The 12,437-nt window shown below is 40.5% G+C and overlaps 1 pseudogene; it reads left to right on the forward strand.

Annotated features, from left to right (window-relative positions):
- Window positions 1–9,593: 9,593 nt before the first annotated feature.
- Window positions 9,594–10,478, forward strand: LOC124980862 (olfactory receptor 3A1-like; annotated as a pseudogene).
- Window positions 10,479–12,437: the final 1,959 nt, after the last annotated feature.

The raw sequence follows: 12,437 nt of genomic DNA on the forward strand, positions 1-12,437 counted from the left end.
AGGAGGACAGATGTGCACTCTTTGCAAATGATTCTGTCAAAAGGTAAACAGAAATAAGTTCCAAGAAATTGTGTGTGTTGAGAGTTTAGAAGGCAGGCAGGAGGAGATATACTTCCCAGGTGGGGAAGTTCCAAGGAAAGATGAATTCATCAGCCAGCATTTGAATCTAGTTCTTGAAATACTTGGACTTGTGCAGCTGAGAGAAAGTCATTGCAGGCAGGAAAAACAACATGAGCAAGGAGGTAAAAATCACAGAGGCATAATCAGCTGCTTAAAATGAATCCAAGAGAGAAAAAGGGGAGCAGTTAACTATTCTTTAGTGTATATTAAAAAAACTGTTATCATTCATTGATTTGTCCATTTGTAAAGTTTTATCAGTTACCAATGTCATCAATGATAACCAGGCATGAGAATTATTTCCACCTTCCCAAAATCATGTGATCTTAGAATTTTAAGGACCTCCTGGAGATGCCACATCACGTTCTCATCCATGTGGTATCCCTACCACATGTCCTGAACACACAGGATGGAGACTTCACTAGGAAGACTGGTCACTAAAATAGCCTCACACTGGAGTTGGCCTGTTGCTATAATAAAGTGTCAAATGAAATGGAATTGAAATATATATCAATCTCTAGTTCACTGCAAGGCTAGGTGCAGGGTTCTTTGCAGAAGGTCTATATAACCTAGAAGGGCTAGTGGCCTTCCATACCCTGTAAAGAGAGAAGCAAGGAAGGTGGGAGCAAGAAGCCACAGTCACACATCCCATGTTGCAAATATATCAGAGGTTCTCTATCCTGGTGGGGCACTTGAACCACCTGAGACACACATGTACCCATACTACATGCTATGGCTCTAATATAGTGACACACAAATCCTCGGGCCACCAAATGACGTGATGTTGGTGCCATCCTCATGGGCAAGTGGAGGGTTCTTTGCAGAAGGTCTATACAGCCTGGAAGGGCTGGTGGCCCCAGTCATTTGCTGACCCCTCACCATCAAACCCCATGAGAGCCAGAATGTCCACAGGATATTGGTGGCTGCATCCTGGGCTTGTACCTTCACCAATGCATTGCCACCAATTAAACTAATTAGATTGGAATTCCTGGTGAATGGCCTGGGCATCAGTAGTTCCTTCTTAAAACATCCCAAATAATTCCAATAATCATGGGGACTGGAAATCACATCTAATGAGATTTAGGAATTCTAGCTGGAAATATTGATCACCAAAACTTTGTAAGATATCTCAAATTTCTGTAACTTTTCTGTGTTTGAAACTATTGTTTCTTCCTTCAGGACTACCAGAGTAAAATGACACAGGACTATGTCTTAAAGAAAATGGCAAGAAAGAGCTGCTGATTGGAAATACTCATTGAGTGGAATTCTAAGACAGCTGTGATCAGGAGGGAACTTTGAGATATACTAATGCCCATGTCTCACCTTCAGAGATTCTGATTTAAGCACCCTGGAGTTGGAACCTGGATATTAAGGTATTTTAAAGTTCCCACATAATTCTAATGCACAACCAAGCTTGCAACTCCTACAAAAGGCTTCATTCATGATTGCTCATGTGTATGTCTTATCTTTACTTCTCTCTGGTCAATGCTGATAGGCAGCCATGCAACTGCTGACCATGCAGTCTTTTTGTATTTCCAGTCTCCCCTGAAGACTGTACGGTCAGTCTCCCAGAAGGACTTTTCATTCATTCCTGCCTCCTATGCATCTCAGATCAAAACCAAGACCAGTGAAGTCCATGCCATCAACCTGTGTGTTCATTAGTCATTTTTATGAACAAGAGTGTTTAAGAACCTTCTTGGTGACCATGTCCCCAGACAGTCATATCTGTCATCAATTATAGCATCTCTATTTCTGAGATGTCCTTAACCACTCCTGTCCTGAATTTCACTGCCTCCCTGATCACCCATTCCCTTCTCTTAGTTACCAGACTCTGGTTGCTTCCCAGCCTCTGATTTTGCTCTATTCTGTGCAAGGGAATGACAATGTATTTTTTCCTCATTTTTTATTAGTGCATGAGAGTTGTACATATTGATAGGATTCATTGTTACTAATACATGAACACAATATAGCAATATAATTTGGCCAATATCACTCCCTAGCACTTTCCCCCTCACTGCCTCCCACCTATTCCCTTTCGCTTCTTGATCTCCTTTTGATTTTTAGGAGATCCACCCCCACCTTTGTTTCCCTTTTCCTCTCTGCATAATAACATTACTTTTCATGAAGCTCTGGTTTTGCTTATTCCATGGACAATAAAGACAATTGTATTTTTGATTCAGAGTTTGATGTATGTAAAATAAAATTCAATATGGCTTTCTGCATACTTGCCTGCTTCACTGGAGGATATCCCCTTAAACTGATATCTCATTGGTCAATCTACCATGCCTGACTAAGTTCATAACAAGTGGAAAAGAAGTCACTATGCAACACAGAATCCTAACTGTACCAAGAAGCAATCAACATTCGGGGCCTGCTTACAGCTTTGATTTTGGGGGGGACTAGTTGGTCATATAAAAGAAATAAATAACCTTAAATTAAGCTGCTCTCCAAAGTCAACATAAAGGCTTAAGTAACAAGAAGAACACTAGTAATTCATTGAAGTAGATATCTTGAATGTACACTTCAGAGTATAGCCCCTGACTTTGGGGAAATGTACTTGAAGGGTCTGACATTCACAATCACAGGTATTTTCTGATTTCTGCTATATTTTCATTTGATCTTTATCCTTTAGAGAAGCCTTTAAACCCAAGCTGTATTTTAAAATGTTTTGTAGTTTCTCTGAAAATATAAATTTTTCTATTCCAAACTCTGCTTATTAGTTTGATTTGATCCCTCACAACAAAGAAATAGGAAAATTCCACTAAATATTTCTATATTTACAGTGGAAGTCTGCTTTGTATTTTTTAATTTATTTTTATTGTAAACAAAAGGGATACATCTTGTTTCTCTGTTTGTACATAAAGTAGAGGCATACCATTTGTGTAATCATAAATTTACATAGGGTAATAGTTTTTGATTCATTCTGTTTTTTTTTCCTTCCCCCCCACCCCTCCCACCCCTCTTTTCCCTTTATACAGTTCCTCCTTCCTCCATTCTTGCCCCCCTCCCACCCCCCCTTATGTGTCATCATCCGCTTATCAGTGAGATTATTCGTCCTCTGATTTTTTGAGATTGGCTTATCTCACTTAGCATGATATTCTCCAATTTCATCCATTTGCCTGCAAATGCCATAATTTTATTATTCTTTATGGCTGAGTAATATTCCATTGTTTATATATACCACAGTTTCTTTATCCATTCATCAATTGAAGTGCATCTAGGTTGGTTCCACAATCTGGCTATTGTACATTGAGCAGCTATGAATATTGATGTGGCTGCATCTTTGTAGTATTCTGCTTTTAAGTCCTTTGGGTATAGGCCAAGGAGTGGGATAGCTGGGTCTGGTGTGTCCATTCCAAGTTTTCTAAGGAATCTCCACACTGCTTTCCAGAGTGGCTGCACTAATTTGCAACATCACCAGCAATGAATGAGTGTACCTTTTTCCCCACATCCTTGTCAACACCTGTTGTTGCTTGTATTCTTGATAATCGCCATTCTAATTGGGTGAGAAGGAATCTTAGGGTAGTTTTGATTTGCATTTCTCTTATTACTAGAGATGTTGAACATTTCTTTCATATGTTTGTTGATTGCTTGTAGATCTTCTTCTGTGAAGTGTCTGTTCATTTCCTTAGCCCATTTGTTGATTGGGTTATGTGTATTCTTGGTGTACAGTTTTTTGAGTTCTTTATATATTCTGGAAATTAGTGTTCTATCTGAAGTATGAGTGGCAAAGATTTCCTCCCACTATGTAGGTTCTCTCTTCTCATCGCTGATAGTTTCCTTTGCTGAGAGAAAGCTATTTAGTTTGAATCTATCCCAGTTATTGATTCTTGCTTTTATTTTTTGTGCTATGGGAGTCCTGTTAAGGAAGTCTGAATTTAAGCTAACATATTGAATATTTGGACCTACATTTCCTTCTATAAGATGCAGGGTCTCTGGTCTGATTCCAAGGTCCTTGAACCATTGTGAGTTGAGTTTTGTGCAGGACGAGAGATAGGGGTTTAGTTTCATTCTGTTGCATATGGATTTCCAGTTTCCCCAGCATCATTTGTTGAAGAGGCTATCTTTTCTCCATTGCATGTTTTTGGCACCTTTGCCTAGTATGAGAAAACTGTATTTTTTTGGGTTTGTGTCCATGTCCTCTGTTCTGTACCACTGATCTACCTGTCCATTTTGGTGCCAATACCATGCCATTTTTGTTACTATCGCTTTGTAGTATAGTTGAAGGTCTGGTATTGCGATGTCCCCTGCTTCACTCTTCCTGCTAAGGATTGCTTTAGCTATTCTGGGTCTCTTACTCTTCCAGACAAATTTCATGATTGCTTGCTCTATTTCTGTAAGGTACATCAGTGGGATTTTAATTGGAATTGCATTGAATCTGTATAGCACTTTTGGTAGTATGGTCATTTTGACAATATTAATTCTTCCTATCCAAGAACATGGGAGATCTTTTCATCTTCTAAGGTTTTCTTTAATCTCTTTCTTTAGTGTTCTGTAGTTCTCATTGTAGAGGTCTTTCACCTCTTTTGTTAGATTGATTCTCAAGTATTTTATTTTTTTCAAAGCTATTGTGAATGGGGTAGTTTTCCTAACTTCTCTTTCTGAAGATTCATCACTTATGTATAAAAATGCATTAGATCTATGAGCATTGATCTTATGTCCTGCTATTTTACTGAATTCACTTATGAGTTCTAAAAGATTTCTGGTGGAATTTTCTGGTTCCTCTAAATATATAATCATGTCATCAGCAAATAGGGATAGTTGAGTTATCTTTTCCTATTTGTATCCCTTTAATTTCCTTGGTCTGTCTAATTTCTCTGGCTAGAGTTGCAAGGACAATGTTGAGTAGAAGTGGAGAAAGGGAGCATCCCTGCCTTGTTCCAGTTTCTATGGGGAATGCTTTCAGTTTTTCACCATTTAGAATGATATTGGCCATGGGCTTAGCATAGATAGCCTTTACAATGTTAAGGAATGTTCCCACTATCCCTATTTTTTCCAGTGCTTTGAGAATGAAGGGATGCTGTATTTTATCAAATGCTTTTTCTGCATCTATCAAAATAATCATGTGATTCTTGACTTTAAGTTCGTTGATATGGTGAATTACATTTATTGATATCTGAATATTGAACCAACCTTGCATCCCTGGGATAAAATCCACTTGATTGTGGTGCACTATCTTTTTAATATATTTTTGTATGCAATTTGCTAAGATTTTGTTGAGAATTTTTGCATTGATATTCATTAAGGTTATTGGTCTGATATTTTCTTTCCTTGATGTGTCTCTCTCTGGTTTAGGACCAGGGTAATATTGGCTTCATAAAATGAGTTTGGGAGGGTTCCCTCCTCTTCTATTTCATGGAATCCTTTGAGAAGTATTGGAATGAGCTCTTCTTTAAAGGTTTTGTAGAACTCTGCTGAGGACCCATCTGGTCCCGGACTTTCCTTTGTTGGTAGGCTTTTGATGACTTCTTCTATATCATTACTTGAAATTGATCTATTTAAATTGAGTAGGTCCTCTTGACTCAGTTTAGGTAATTCTATGTCTCTGGAAACCTATTGATATCTTCAAGATTTTCTATTTTGTTGGAGTAGAAATTTTCAAAATAACTTCTAATTATGTTTTGTATTTCACTCGCTTCTCTCATATTTCCTTGTTCATTCTGAATTTTAGTAATTTGAGTTTTCTCTTTCCTTCTCTTAGTTAGTGTGGCTAAGGGTTTATCAATTTTGTTTATTTTTTCAAAGAACCGATTATTTATTTTGTCAATTTTTTCTCTTGTTTCTTTTGTTTCATTTTCATTGATTTCAGCTCTGATTTTAACTATTTCCTGTCTTCTACTACTTTTGGTGTTGTTCTGTTCTTCTTTTTCTAGGGCTTTGAGTTGTAGTGTTAGGTCGTTTATTTGTTGATTTTTTCTTCTTTTATTGAATGTGCTCCATGAAATAAATTCTCCTCTAAGAACTGCTTTTATAGGGTCCCAGAGATTTTGATATCATGTATCTTTGTTCTCATTTACCTCTAAGAATTTTTTTATTTCCCCCCTGATGTCTTCTGTTATCCATTCATCATACAATAGCATATTATTTAATCTCCAGGTGTTGGAGTAGTTTCTGTTTTTTATTCTGTCATTTATTTCTAATTTCAATCCATTATGGTCTGATAGAATACAAGGTAGTATCTCTATGTTCTTTTATTTGCTAACATTAGCTTTGTGGCATAACATATGGTCTGTTTTAGAGAAGGATCCATGTGCTACTGAGAAGAAAGTGTATTCACTCTTTGTTGAATAATATATTCTATATATGTCCGTTAGTCTAAATTACTGATTGTGTTATTGAGATCTATGGTTTATTTGTTCAATTTTTCTTTGGAAGATCTGGCCAATGGTGAGAGAGGTGTGTTAAAATCACCTAGTATTATTGTGTTGTGGTCTATTTGATTTCTGGAATTGAGAAAGATTTGTTTGATGTACATGGATGAGCCACTGTTTGGGGCATAGATATTTATGATTGTTATGTCTTGCTGATTTATGCTTTCCTTAAGCAGTATGAAATGTCCTTCTTTATCCCTTCTAACTTTGGCTTCAAGTCCACATTATCTGATATGAAGATGGATACTCGACTTTTTTTCTGTGTCCATGTGCATAGTATGTGTTTTCCCATCCTTTCACCTTTAGTCTGTGGGTATCTCTATGAGATGAGTCTCTTGCAGGCAGCATATTGTTGGATCTTTCTTTTTAATCCAATATGCCAGTGTATGTCTTTTGATTGATAAGTTCAGGCCATTAACATTCAGGGTTATTATTGAGATATGATTTGTATTCCTGGTCATTTGGCTCATTTTCACTTTTTAACATGACTTTGTTTCTCCTTTATTTGGCTATTTCTTTACAGTAGTTCCTCCCTTTGCTGACTTACATCATTGTATTTCATCTCTTCCTCATGGAATATTTTGCTGAGAATGTTATGTAATACTGACTTTCTTTTTGTAAATTCTTTTAGCTTTTGTTTATCATGGAAGGATTTTATTTCGTCGTCAAATCTGAAGGTAAGTTTTAATGGGTAGAAGATTCTTGGTTGGCATCCATTTTCTTTCAGAGCTTGAGAAATGTTGTTCCAGGCCCTTCTAACTTTTAGGGTCTGGGTTGAAAAATCTGCTGATATCTGTACTGGTTTCCCCCTGAATGTAATTTGATTTTTTTTCTCTCACAGTCTTTAATATTCTGTCTTTATTTTGTATGTTAGGGATTTTCATTATAATGTGACTTGGTGTGAGTCTATTGTAATTTTGTATGTTTGGAGTCCTATAAGCCTCTTGTATTTGATTTTCCATTTCATTTTTCAGATTTGGGAAATTTTCTGATATTATTTCATTGAATAGATTGTTCATTCCTTTGGTTTGTTTCTCCAAGCCTTCTTCTATCCCGATAATTCTTAAATTTGGCCTTTTCATGATATTCCATAATTCTTGTAGATTCTGTTCATGATTTCTTACCATCTTCTCTGTTTGGTCAACTTTGTTTTCAAGGTTAAATATTTCATCTTCAATATCTGAGGTTCTGTCTTCCAGGTGTTCTATCCTATTGGTTATGCTTCCTATGGAGTTCTTAATTTAGTTTATTGTTTCCTTCATTTCAAGGATTTCTGTTTGGTTTTTTTCCAGTATCTCTAATTCTTTATTGAAATGATCTTTTGCTTCCCACATTTGCTCTTTTAACTGTTGAATGGTGCAATCATTCAAAGCCTGCATTTGCTCTTTCATCTCATCGTTTGCTTCCCTGATCATTTTAATTATGTACATTCTGAACTCCCTTTCTGACATTTCTTCTGCTACGCTGCATTGGATTTTATTGATATAGCATCTAGGTTTGTTTGGGACATTTTCTTCACTTGTTTTCTCATATTGCTCAGGTACCTACCCCTGTAGTAGTGAAACTCTGAGATATTGCAGATTTCCTCTATTGACTAATATTGTCTCTGTAGATTTCCAATAACTCATCTCTTAGCCTTCTGTAGCCTGAAGTCTTGGAGGAACTTGATAATGTGGTGCTCCACTACGAAGCTGCTTCTCTAGGGGTGGTGGCCTTCAGTTGGGGTATATTCCCTGTCAGTGGGCAGAGGTGCCTCCACTTGTTGACTGATGGTCAGTCAAAGGGGGACTAGACTGCAGACTGGGGCATGTCTGATCTGGGCCTGTGTCTCTGGTTCTACTGTCCTGGTGGGAAATCCTTGCCCAGTAGGGAAGACTCACCAGTGGGGAAGTTTCACTGGTCAGCTCTCCTCTGAGAAGTTCCCTTCAGTTCAGAACTACCACCTGGACTGGGCAGCCCTCCTCTGCAATGTTCCCAGGGGTCCTGACCTACCACCTGGGCTGGGGAGCCTGACCCTGTGAGGGACTCCCTCACTGAGTGACCCCCCTCTGCTACATTCCCTGGGGACTGGTACTATAGCCTGGGCCTCAGACCCTCACTCTCTGTTGAAGCCTCTAGCTGTGCAGTCCTCCTCTACAATGCTCCTGGTTGACTGGGATCACGGCTCCTGCAGGGGAGTCTCACTGGGCCACTCTATTCCATGAAGTTCCCTGCATTCCAGGACTACTGCCCCATCCAGGGAGCCTGCCCAGTGGGAGAGACTCACCCAGTGGCTCTGAGTTGGTACCAAGTCTCTCAATACCTTCTCTTCTTGACTCCTGGGTCCTGTCAAAGTTCCTCTAGTCCTATAGGTGTCTCAGGAAGGGAGTTGCCCTTCCAATGATGATGGTCACACCCTCAGTAATAATTCAAAATGCCTGCATCCGCCTATAAAGAAGCTGGGGAGCCCCAGCGAGGGTGCACTGAGTCAGCACAGAGGCAATTGCAGTGTCCCTCAGTAGTAGGGGGGGCAGGCAGGCAGGCTGAACAGTGGTGCCCGACCTCGGTGTGGGGGTCAGGTGGGCTGGCTCACCCTCTGGCTAGTACCCTGATGCAGGCACCTTACTCACCAGCCAGCTCCCTCCAGGACTGCGACCGACCAGTGATGGCACCCGACCTTGGTGCAGGGGTCAGGCAGGGTCGCTCAGTGATGGCGTCCGACTTCAGCCTGGTGATTGGGCCGGTTGGCAGCCTGGTGATTGGACCGGTTGGCTGCCCGCTGGCTAGCTCCGTGATGCAGACAGCCTGACTCACACGCCAGCTCACTCACGACTGCTACCGACTCCTCTGCTTTGTATTTTGACAAGTACTCTGATCTTTTTAACTAGGAGACAAAGGGAGGGAGGAAGTGCTGGCAGCACTAGGCGTCTTCATCAAGAGCAAAGTGAGTGTTGAGGTGATGGAGGAGGTCAACCAGTAAGGTGTGGTTGGTGGGGGAAATATTCACCTAGGCAGGTAGAAACATTCCCATGGGGCTTTGAAAATAAGTGATTTAAAACATTTATGTTGCATAAGTGAATGAGTGAGCTGATATACCCCCTCCTAGGCATTTCCTTACAGCAACCCATGGATCCAGAAGCTGGAACCAACAAGACAGTAGTCACTGAGTTCATTCTACTGTGCCTAGTGGAAACAGAAAAGCCAGTACATGCATTTTTACTCTTCTTCTTTGCCTACATGGTCACAGTTGGGGGCAATCTCAACATCCTGATAGCCATTTTGGTGGAGCACAAACTCCACACCCCATGTATTTCTTCCTGGGGAACTTATCAGTGCTGGATGTTGGGTGCATCACTGTCACTGTTCCCACAGTGTTGGTTTGTTTTGTGTCCCACAAGCATACAGTTCCATATGGAGCCTACCTCATACAGCTCTGCTTCTCTATCTGCTGGTTGGGGTGGACTGCTTTTTCTTGACATCCCTGGCCTATCACTGATTTCTGGCCATTGGCCAGCCTCACCTACAGCACCCAAATGAGCCAGGCAGTCCAGAGGATACTGATGGCTGCATCCTGCATTTGTGCCTTCACCAATGCACTGACCCATACTGTGTCCTTAACTACCCTCAACTTTTGTGGACCCAAGTGAATCACTTCTACTGTGACCTCCCCCAGCTCTCCTAGCTCTGCTGCTCCAGCACTCAACTCAACGAGCTGCTGATCTGTGGTTTTCATAATTGCAGCTACCCCTGCAGTTCTCATTGTCACCCCTACATCCATGTGGTGGCTGCAGTTCTGCAAATCTACTCTGCTGATGGCAGGAAGAAGGCCTTCTCCATGTGCATCTTCCACCTCACTGTGGTTGCTATATTCTGTGGTTCTGGTGTTTTTAACTATGTGTGACTAGGTTCAGCCAAACTTTCAGATAAGGATAAAGCTGCTGGAGTTTTTAATATTGTCATCAACCCATGCTGAACCCAATAATCTACTGCCTCAGGAACCCTGATGTGTAGGGTGCTCTGAGGTGAGTATTTGTGGAAAGGCAGTCACTGATCTGAGAAGTGACAGGATTCCTCATTTCCTGCCTTTACTGGACAGTAAAATTTCCCATAAAGGCAGAAATCCATAAAAGTGTTTTCCTATCTCCCAATGCCTGAAGGTTAGTGGTATGTGTTTTCCCTACAAGGAGACCCTACATAATTCATTCATTTATCCATTCAGTAAGTACTTGTTGAATTACTTCTGTCATTCAGTCTGAAAAAAATTGGTGGATGGGATGGTGAACAAAAGAGTAAGAAGGAGGGAAGGAGGTGAGGGAAAAGACTTGATGAGAGAACAGAAGAAGAGAAGGGATGAGGGGATTTAGAGTATTAGATAAGATACCTCAGGAATGTCCATGAGGTAACAAATGGCTGCAGAATAAATGAAGAATGGGCAGGGAAAGGGGAGGAGGATGATAGTCATTGTGCGGAATCCCTACCATCAGAGTGTAGCCACCTAATAACCCACTTCAGCAGCTTTGAGGTTATTGTTGGGCCTCACTCATCCTACCAAGGAAAACAAAGAGGTGTAGTAATGCCATCACCTGGGTACTCCTCTTTGGCTTCCTCTAGATGGGGGGTAATTATAGAAGGACAGAGCATGAGCATGACAGGAGGAAGAGAATGGGGCAGGATGTGTGTGCCAAGAGATCACCCTCCATGACCATCAGCCACCAAAGTCCTCAGCCTCTCTGCCTTTGGGCCCACACCTGCTAATTCTGTGTGAAGCATAAGATGAAGTGTGTCTCTTTACTGACTTTCTTGGGTCTCCAGCTACTTTGGGGTGGAAGACAGTACACTTCCCTCAAAGGGAAAAATCTTGGGGCTGCAGTTGTAACTCAGTGGTAGAGCGCTTGCCTAGCTCGTGTGAGGCACTGGGTTTAATCCTCAGAACCACATAAAAATAAATAAAATACAGGTAGTATGTCTTTAAAAAACAAGATTTTTTTAAAAAAAAGGGAAAAATCCTTGTGAACAAAATCTGGGAATGTGGGTTGTACTCACAGCATCCCCACTCACCCTCTGTTCTGTGATTCTGGAAAGTTCCTGACCATGCTGGCCTCATTCTTTCCTGTACAAGAGAGTGGGACAAGATTGTCTCTTCACAGTCTTCACATACAGGGACAACTGATTATAATCATCTGACTGAACTGTTCCCCAGACTGTACACATCAAAAAACATTTTGAGAGCATTATCTAGCACCCTGTACATCACTCTTTGTACTCCAGTAGCCTTTAACACTGTCCCAACTAATCTTATTTATGATCCCAAAAGATCCCCAGACTTCGGCAGTAGCTACTTCTGAAAGGTTACCCCCATCTCCCGCCCATCCTTCAAGACCAAAGGACTTTCTGAAAAGTACTGGAGTTCTATTTCCTTTGGGATTTCTCTCTTTATACTCCCAGATGTAAATATACTTACTTTAAGTTTATTCAGAAATGTTATATCTGGTTGTGGAAACATTCACTTGATAGCATTTGTCAATTAGAAAATAAAAATCAGTAGAATAGAAGAAAGGAATCAGGTGTTGGAGGAGGGGAGGGATGGGGGAGAACCTGGGAGTGATATTGGTCAAATTATATTGTTATATTGGGTACATGTACAAATATATACTAACAAATTCCATTACTGTGTACAACTCTAATGGACAAATTTAAAAAGTGGCTGGGAGGAATCACACAAAAAAGAAAGCACCAATTAAAAATAAATAAAGAGTGAATGGAGCCAGGTGCAGTGGCACACATCTGTAATCCCAGTGGCGTAGGAGGCTGAGACAGGAGGATCATGAGTTTAAAGCCAGATTCAGCAAAATCGAGGTGCTAAGCAACTCGGTGAGACCCTATCTCTAAATAAATTATAAGATAGGGCTGGATATTTACCTCAGTGGTTTAGTGCTCCTGAGTTTCATCCCTGGTACCTCCCCCCCCAAA

This window comes from Sciurus carolinensis, chromosome 3 (assembly GCF_902686445.1).
Source record: "Sciurus carolinensis chromosome 3, mSciCar1.2, whole genome shotgun sequence".
NCBI lineage: Eukaryota > Metazoa > Chordata > Mammalia > Rodentia > Sciuridae > Sciurus > Sciurus carolinensis.